Genomic DNA, 10,033 nt, shown 5'->3' with positions numbered 1-10,033 from the left:
GTCCTTAATTACCTTAATATACCTCACATGCACTCCTCTCTTTTCTAGCACCCACCATAAAACTTCCCTCGGCACCCTATCATATACCTTTTCTAAATCTATAAAAACCATATGTAGGTCTATTTTGGCTTCTCTATACCTTTCCATCAGCATCCTAAGAAGAAAAATGGCTTTCGTGGTTGATCTGCCTGGCATGAAGCCAAATTGATTACCTGAGATGGTAGTTGTGGCCCTTAATTTCCTTTCGATAACTCTCTCCAAAAGTTTCTTAGTGTGGCTTATTAACTTTATGCCCCTATAATTATTACAATTCAGCACATCTCATTTATTCTTGAAGATGGGGACAAGAATACTTTTCCTCCATGCATCAGGCATATGCTTCTTCTTTAGTATCTCATTAAAAAGCTTAGTGAGCCACACAATTCCACCATCTCCTAACGCCATCCAAATCTCTATTGGAATATTATCTGGCCCACATGCCTTCCCCTTTTTCATCTTCCGTAGTGCAGTTTTAACTTTCGAGACTCTGATTCCTCTTGTGTACATCACATTAGGTTCCCCTTGTGACCTAAGATTGTCAAACTCTATAGCATGATCATCATTATAAAGCTTCTCAAAGTAACTCCTCTACCTTTCCCTAATGTCTTTATCTCTTGTCAGAACCTGATCCGTATCATCCTTAACACACCTTACTTGATTTAGCTCCTAACACTTCCTTTCTCTTATCTTAGCTAGTTTATATATATCATTCTCTCCTCCTCTAGTCTCAAGTTTTCTATATACATCATCTAAGTAAGTAGAACGAGCCTTACTAACTGCTCGTTTAGCTTTTTCATGAAGAGGATACACAAAAGTAAAAAAAAAAAAAAAAAAAAAATGAAATGGGGAGGTAGAAATCGACGTGTCTTTATTTTTAGTTGCATATATGCATAAAAAACTCTCTTGTTATATATATATTTTTTCATATTTATGTTAGAAATGTATAATACTGATTGAAGATTCTGCTACTTTAATTTGATCAATTAGTATCAACCTGAAGCTTATTTAGAAATAAATGTTTTTAAGTTCTTCATGCTAGTAGTTTTATGTTGTTTTAAAACTAGTTAGCAAGAGTGTGAAACTATCTGTTAGAATACTTTATGACTTTCTTTATTGGATTAATTTGATTGGACATATAATGCCCCTTGTTATGTACAAACCTAGTTAGTACTCTTGTAGAACTATAGTTTCTTGTTGGTAACATCTTTCCTTTTAAATAGGGACAAATAAATTATTGTTATAAATGTAACTCTAATGGGGATGCAATGCTATAACTTGTTTATCGAAGAAGTTTCTACAACTAACGAGCAACTGGTATATAAGTAATTTAGTCAATTATTGTACCACTAAATATCTTCATCTTGATACTTGTTGCATTATTCTTATATAATTAACTTCATTTCTACATCTTCTCTCAATTATTCTATTATCCCATGTTTCAATATTTTTAGGAAAAAAAAAACAGTTATTGCGTAGACGGCATGCTTCAAAATGTGTGGACACGTCGCTCATTTTATTTTTACTTATAAGAAAAAAATACTAAGACACCGTTTATTTTATTAATTCGAGTTTTTAATTTTAATTTTGTTACAGTTAAAAGCTCTCACAAAAAATTACATTTAACTTTTTTTACCACAGTGAAAAACTCTCATATAAAAACACATTTAAATTCAAATTAAAAATTTGAATATACAAATTGAACTAGACCTAAAATGTTTTTTCCTTTTTCTCTCACTAGCATATTGCACTTTTTTTCCTCCATGTAATTTAGGGCCACAAAATTGAAAACGTTATAAAAAAAATAAAAATATGAGGACGATGGTTACAGAAGCACCACAGGTCCACAAGTTAGTATTAGTGGGTTGCAGCTGCAGGTAAATTAAAAATTGCTGTTATTATTTATGAAGAAAATACCCATTATCAATTATCAATTATTTGTCACACAAAAAACAAAAAAATATATAATCAACTAACTGTAGGCCATCTGTAGGCCATTTCGATTGCCCTTAATTACGCGTCAAACTCAATTTCAACATTCAATACCATAAATTGACTATGGCCCACTTGAACTTCGATTCTTAACCGTCCAATATGTGATCCTAAAACCGATTGCTGTGGGGTCATGTTTGATTTCATGTTTAGTAGGGGCCACATGCGGGTACTATTGACCCCACCAAATGTATATTTTAAAATTAGAGGACTCTCCAATTCTTCAATTTTCAACTAGAAATGCATAGTGGGACGGCACATGGTTCTCATGGAGGGCATTTTTTTCCCTGTTGCTATTTCTTAATTTTTAGAGGAGATAATACTTGGTTTTTGTTTGCATCTATAGAAATATACAATAATACAAAGACTTAAGCAAAGAAATAAAGATATAAACTTAAAATATTCACACCAATAAAGATAACATTAATATTTTGAAATGGACAAAAAGAATCAAAATTTCTTTTAACAGCTCCAAAAGGAGTAATTTCCATGTTTTCTTTTTCCTATTTGGCCAAATTAATATTAGAAAACCAGAGGGTTGCATTTTTTTTTTTTTTTGGCTCAAGGACTAGAGAGTTGCATAATATTTAACACACACATGTTTTTAAAGATTTCAATAAAAAAATGTTCACAATTTCAACAGAAAGTGAAAATTGTACAAAGTCGGCATTTGAAAACTCAACAAACAAATACTTTTTTTTTCTCCTTTGAGGTCCCTTGTTATAAAGAAAGAGAAGATAATTACATAAACTTATCTCTTAATTTCAATTTTTTCTTAATTTATTACTGCATTTTAAAACTATAAAGTTTTTTTTTTTAATTTCATCTCTTACTTTTTGACCAAAAAAAGGTAAAAATACGATTTATCCTTAAATAATTTATGTATTTAATAAAAAAAGGTAAAAATACGAAATATCCTTAAATAATTTATGTATTTAAATAAATTTGTATTTTTATTTTAAAAAACTTTTATGATCAGAAAAACTCCTTTTATTCGAAAAAAAACATTATGTGTTGTTTTGATGTGTTTTCGAATATTTAATATACTTTCAGAAAATAGTTAAGTGTATTTTGTCTTTTAATTATATTTTTTGTCTAAAAAATACATGTGGGAAGAAATTGAAATATTTCTCAAATTTAAAATATATCTTTGTAGTTCTAAAAAACAGAAAAATAAATTGAGAAAAATTAACAAAAAATATTTTTTTGTAGTTATCCTTTTATAAAATATTCACACAAAAGGGGGAAAAAAAAGTGTAATTTCAATAATGGTTATGATGGCAACGCATGAAGCAATAAAAAAAAGTAAAAACAAAAATAAAAAGCAACAGCAGCAGAGGGGGCGGCTCTCACTGTGCGAAAGAGATGGGGCCCACGCGCGGAGACCGAGAGTGTTTCTTTGGATGGACACGAAGAACGTCCAAGTTGTTGAGCCACTCCCAGACAAAATCTAGTTTGTTTCGTTTTAGTTTTCGCGGAATAACGCGGTGGACCCCACGCGCATTGTCTATTCATTTTGAAAAAGGCATGCCACTTAGGAGAGTGGGAAAAAACGCGCACAAAATATGCGTTAGCCCAACAATTAATGATAAACGCAATGATTTATCCAAATTCAACAAATAACGAGAGAGAGAGAGAGAGATCCATAATTAATAGTACACAAAAACGAACGACCATTACCCAACAGGATCGCCTTGATTTTAGCTCAGAGAATATTTACATAATTATTGTGTTATTTTTTTTTTTAAATCCAATGAGATTAAAAATGTCTTTGATTAGTAATTATACAAGAGAAATGGATCTGTTTTATTTATAATTACAAACTGTCAGATATGGAATTTAATTACTAATCAAGAGAAATGGATCTGTTTTATTTATAATTACAAACTGTCAGATATGGAATTTAATCCGGTGGTCTTTAGTTAGCAATAATCACGAGCTTTATTGCCTGTTCATAATTGCGGATATATCTTTTTTTTTGTTTTTTTTTTTCTTAATTTCAGTGGAAAAATAATGACTGGGTAATTTTTAAAAATACCTTTTAAAATGTGACCTATTTTTATTTAAACTTTTAAAATTAGTCTATATATTTTTATTTTTTAGACTAAAACTAATTAAGAGAGAATTTTTTAAAATTAAGTGTATTTTTATTAAGTCACTTAATCTGTTTGGTTGGAGGATTCGTTCTCTGATTTGAATAATGATTCATGGTTCGTTACAGTATTTTCTCTCATAAAAAATACACGTAAATAAAAAATGATTCTAATCTCATGGTTTTAATCCATGAACCAAACAGACTTAGTTAGTAAAATCTTTAATTTTCTACCAAGTGTTATCACGTCGACTTCAGTTGTGGGACGCAATTTCATTGACTTTTTGATGGTGATATAAGGATGGTAAGTATTACCTAGAAAATGGATATGAAAAAGAAAATTTAATAACACAGCTTTTAATTGTGAGATTATCCTAAAAATATACCTAGCAAAGTTTTCTCCTTCTTGCTTTTAAAACATTTTCATGACGTTGACAATAAAACTAATATCAATAGAAAATTATAGAATTTACTTTTAAGAGTGTATGAGTCTGGACTTTTATTCTTTATTTTTGATAAATACCCTTTTATTAATATAATTATTTAACTAAAAAGATTATGAATCAAGAGTAAAAGATAAAAATCCTTATCTATACACTTTTAAAGGGTATTTGTCAATATTACTCAAAAATCAATTGGTCACAATAAGAGAAGGGCTGATCCAACTAACGTACTGGATAATTGGTGAGGCCCTCATTGAACTATATATATACACGCATGGCTCCAAAAAACCTAAAGATCTCTACTGGCAATTTGAACTTGTTTTGAGTTCATTTATTAATTGATTAACTAAAAATAACAAAAGTTTATATTTTTTTGCTAAACAACAAAAGTTTATATTAACAAAATATTGATGATCTATATTTGATATATCCATCACTCATAATACTCTATAATAGCTACAAAACTGCAAATGCACATACAATTATTCTAAACAATCTCATATTGCTCAGAAGAACGAATACATTGTAAACAACCCCACATTAGATATCAATATATATTTTATTATTTATTCAATAAAGTAACAAATTTCGCTCCATATTTTACTACACATGATGTACAGATGTAGCTATATATATATATATATATATATGTGAAAACATATTTTAACCCGCATGATTCAATATCCTAAAAAAGAAAAAAAAAAAAAAACATGACTCAAACCCAAAGCTAGCAGATATCTCTTTTTGCAAACCAGCCAATTGTAGTTGCATGAACATCTGTTCCAGAAATACTCTAATAATCCCAAGTACTTCATGTCGAAGGAACCAATAAAGCTGCAATAATTGCTGGTAAATCAAAGCATATTCTACACAATTGTTTAAGCTTAGATTATGTTGGTATGCCTTTTCAGAAGAAAAAAGGCATTATTTTCCTGGCCCAGATTTCAATCCTGCACCACCTACAGGCTACAATTGTATTATATACTTTCTAGCCCACGTGCCGCTTTTTCACATGGTGAAAATAATTGGCTTTATAATTATAAGGCGGTAAAAAATTTAAATGTATAGAATGTCGTCTTATCTTCTAATTATCTTATATTCTTATGGCTGCAACAAGAATGAAATTATTCACCGCACGTGGGGGCTGCACGTGATGCTTCAGACAGACTAGGCAATAGCATTGTTGTCATTCTAGAATAAATTACTGAGAGATATTCGTATTCAGCAAAAAAATAATATTTGTATTACTAGAGTAGGGTTTATATATGCAAGTAGCATTAACCCATCGTTATGTTGTGTCGGTTAACACTTTTTTTTTTATTTTTTATTTTTTTCACATGTTATTGGCGGTGTAAGATATATAAGGCCTGTTTAGTTTGCTGATTTAAGTTGAGATGTGACATTATATGATAATTTTTTATTGTAGCAAAAAAAAATTAAATATGACTGTTTTTTAGAACTTTTTACTGTAACAAAACTTGAATCGGAGAAATAATCATGACCATAATAATTACTCGAAGTAATGTTATTTTTAATGGTACTCTTCAATATATATAATTTTTTTTTTTCGTTTAAGCCAAATTTAATTTGTGTCCACTGAGTAAATTTATAGTATCGACAATTTGAAATGATACAATAGCTGCAAATATTTGATGCTGCTATATATAAAAAATGATGAGTTTTATATTGTTGCATGCTTGCATATGGTACAAAATACATTCAATTCAAGGTTTGCTATTGATAATTAATCGGAATTATGGTGGCCTTGCGTTGACTGTTGACTGAGCCAATGAAAATAAATAAATATAAAAAAATTTGTCTTTACTCTAATGTGATTCATGCTTCATGAGAGTTCATGGTGACAATTGGTGTTAGTATGTCATGTTTATGTTAATTCATTTATTAATCACGTCAGAAAATATCGACTCAAACACGATATATTTATTAAACGTATCAAAAATGTCAACTCAAACACGACTTATTTATTAATCGTATTAATTGTGTCAATCCGTATAACCCGTTTAAATTAATATATTGAATAAATAACTAATATAATAATGACTTATTTAACACGGTCATGACAAGTTTAACGTGTTTATTAATTAATTTATCTTTTCTTTTTAAGAAAAATAAATGAATTTTACCTACAAATATTAAAATTCACATTATTTGTATTTAATATGACATATAAACTTTCATATTATATCATATATCATTAAATTGTAGATGACACATATAGTTAATCGTGTCAATTCGTGTTAGGAGGTCAATCCTAACACAACGTATTTATTAATCGCATTAATCGTGTCAACCCGATTATGACCTAAACTCATTTATAGTAAATCCAAACCCGCTAACTTCGTGCAGGTTTCGAGTCGTGTCATCGTGTCGCTGTTCGGATTGCCAGCTGTAATGAGAGTACGTCTGAGACTGGCTCCTGAGAGGATATATATAACATATTGAAGAAATTAACCTTTAACCATATCTTGGTGGAATAAAAACACACACAGAACAATAATATTAAGAACAGAACATAAGCATGTTATATATCCTTTAATATTACACACACACAGAGACACGCAGTTACGTGCTGTACTGCTGTCCACAGTGAGAATAAAAAATCTCTTTAAAAATAAAAAAATTATATTTTGATACTATTGAAACTTTTATATTTAGATAATTAATATGTATTGGTTTAACTCAATTCATGATTTATGATTTAAATGATTATAATTCGAGTTGCGATGTGATAAAAAAAATAGTGAAAAGTCAAATTCAAATCAATTTTAAATATGGTCTCTTACCGTAATAAGGAAAGTAGTGAAAAGTCAAATTCATGATTTAAAGGATTATAGGGCCCGTTCACTTCGCTGATTCGAGTTTGTAATTCGAGTTGAGATGTGATTTTGTGTGAGAGCTTTTTACTGTAGCAAAAAAGTTAGATGTGACTGTTTCTGAGAGCTTTTTACTGTAGCAAAACTTAAATTCTAAACTCGAATCGGCGAAATGAACGAGGCCTATGGCCAATTTTAAATATGACCTGTTTCTGTAGGTACTCTTTTTGCTGTTTCTTGATTCCGTAATTACTCTTTTTATAGAGTCTACACTTGTATATCAAGATTATTCATATCAATGAAATTGGCTAAGTCATTCTTGAACTTTATGTTTCTTTCAATCTCATTTGTGGTATCAAAGCTACAAACTCCCATCCGAGTACCCTTTGTCTGTTTTTGGAACTTTTGAAAATTTTTTATGCCCTTTTATCATTTTTATTTATTACTCACAAACTACTTCAAAATTGAAAAATATTAGTTATTCATGCACCAAATGGGAGACAAATTATTAATAACTAATATTTTTATTTATTTTATAAGTAATTTTTTTTAATAAAAACCGATATCTCAAGGAATAAGAAATTTTGGAATAATGAGAAAAAATGGTAAAGAGGGTATATATATATATATATATATAGGACGTTGACATTCCAAGTCCAAATAGAAGACGTGGTAACAATGAAGTGCTTACTAAGTGATATTCAAACACAAAACTAACACTCCTGTTTTGATGAAACACGTGATCTAGTGATATAGATGTCCAAAATAAAATAAAATGCTTTTTCACTATGCTTATTGCCCTGGAGAAGGGTATAAAATTTCCGAAAGAAAGAAAAAAAAAATCGTGTAAGATTTGATTTGTCTTATAAATATATTAAAAAAATCAATTTTATAAGGCAACGATCTAGAATGTTAATGCATCGTCTGGAAATCTATTGTCATGGCTAATGAATAAATTGACTGGACTTGCTTGTCATTTATGATCTCAGCAATGAAATGTCACTCTACTACAAAATTTCAAGCATATGGAGACAAACGAGAGCTAGGCAGAAGACATGAAAATCATGTCATTGGATTAGCATTGCAAATATAGTAGCTTTTTTTTTCTCTCCCTCTATAACGGACAATTAATAATAAATGCCCAATAAAGTCAATATATAGAACGCGGTCCCATGAAAATACATCACGCAAAATGGATGAGAAACTACATGAATAAATATTAGTGATGGGATATATAATCATGTCATTGGATTAGCATATGATAATAATCATGACATATGTATAATTCAAGGTATCATCACTATTATGCCTCTTTTCAATAGTTTTGCTTTCATTGACTCCACCAATTCTTATCTTGAATTGGGTGCTTTTCACTTGGATTGCCAATATTGCTCCATGGGAAACTTTGCAGAAATATTTCTTTTTCTACCACACATTATATTACGACTAATTAATGACAAGGAATATGGTCACCAATAAAATTAAGTACAATATGATTAAGAAAGCTCAAATCAACTGTTATATCTCCCCTTACCAGATTTTATTTGTCAATCACTATATTTGGTCAAATTAAACTTTTTACGATTGCTCCTTTCACATTGATGATTAAACATAGAGAAGGCCTATAAAAAAAAAAAACATTGAAAAAACATTCTATTGAGATATTTTTTCAACTTAAACTATAGTAATGGCCATAAAAACGTGTATCCTATGATTGCCAACAGTCTACTCCCCAATGAGAAAGGCAGTTGCTATAAAAAAAAAAAACTCGAAATACCTCCAAATCAATTGTTTGTCAAAATTAGATTAGATATTGCAACGTCAATCCTTATCTAAACTAGGAACAATAATATCTTCTTTGATTTTCTCTTGCTGTGATTTGGGTATAATGAACAAGACCTTGAGGCAGATCAATCAAGCTTACAAAGGCTCATGTGTGTGTGTGTGTGTGTGTGTGTGTGTGTGTGTGTGTGTATATATATATATATATATATATATATATATATTTCCATTCAAAGGGAAGAGAGAAAAAAAAAGAGAACCAACCAAATTCGAGGAACAAAAGAGGCTGTCCAAGTGATTGAATCAAGATTTTGCAAAACTTTACACTACCTAATATGAGTCAATTTTCTTCATCGTTCTTGTTGGTGAAAAGAAAGGATAATGTTAATTGAAGAATGTGTTTGGATTATTGAACTTTAAATAGTGTCACAAGTAAAGGCAAGTTTCCTATTGTTGTTATTAGTGAGTTGTACTAGATGAGCTACATATAAGAGCAAATTTATTTTCTAAGTTGGATTTGAGATCAGACTACCATCAAATACGTGTTCATTCACATGATGCTTTTAAGACAACATTTCGAACACATGAAGAACATTACAAGGCTTTTCTCCGGACTGTTTCTGAGAGCTTTTTACTTGGTTTTTTTTTTTTTTTTTTTTTTTTTGTTTTTTTTTTTTTTTTTTTTTTTTTTTTTTTATATGATATTCTTGTTCTTAGCAGGAAGAGCACCTGAAGCAACTACAGTTGACACTAGATGTGCTACCAAAAAAAAAAAAAGAAAAAAAAAGGGGTTGTTTGTTAAAAGCTCTAACTGCTTGTTTAGGCAGCAGCAATTTGAATATTTGAATTATAAG

The sequence above is a fragment of the Morus notabilis genome, unplaced genomic scaffold (assembly GCF_000414095.1).
Source record: "Morus notabilis unplaced genomic scaffold, ASM41409v2 Scaffold80, whole genome shotgun sequence".
Taxonomy (NCBI): domain Eukaryota; kingdom Viridiplantae; phylum Streptophyta; class Magnoliopsida; order Rosales; family Moraceae; genus Morus; species Morus notabilis.
This window is presented reverse-complemented; position numbering follows the sequence as displayed.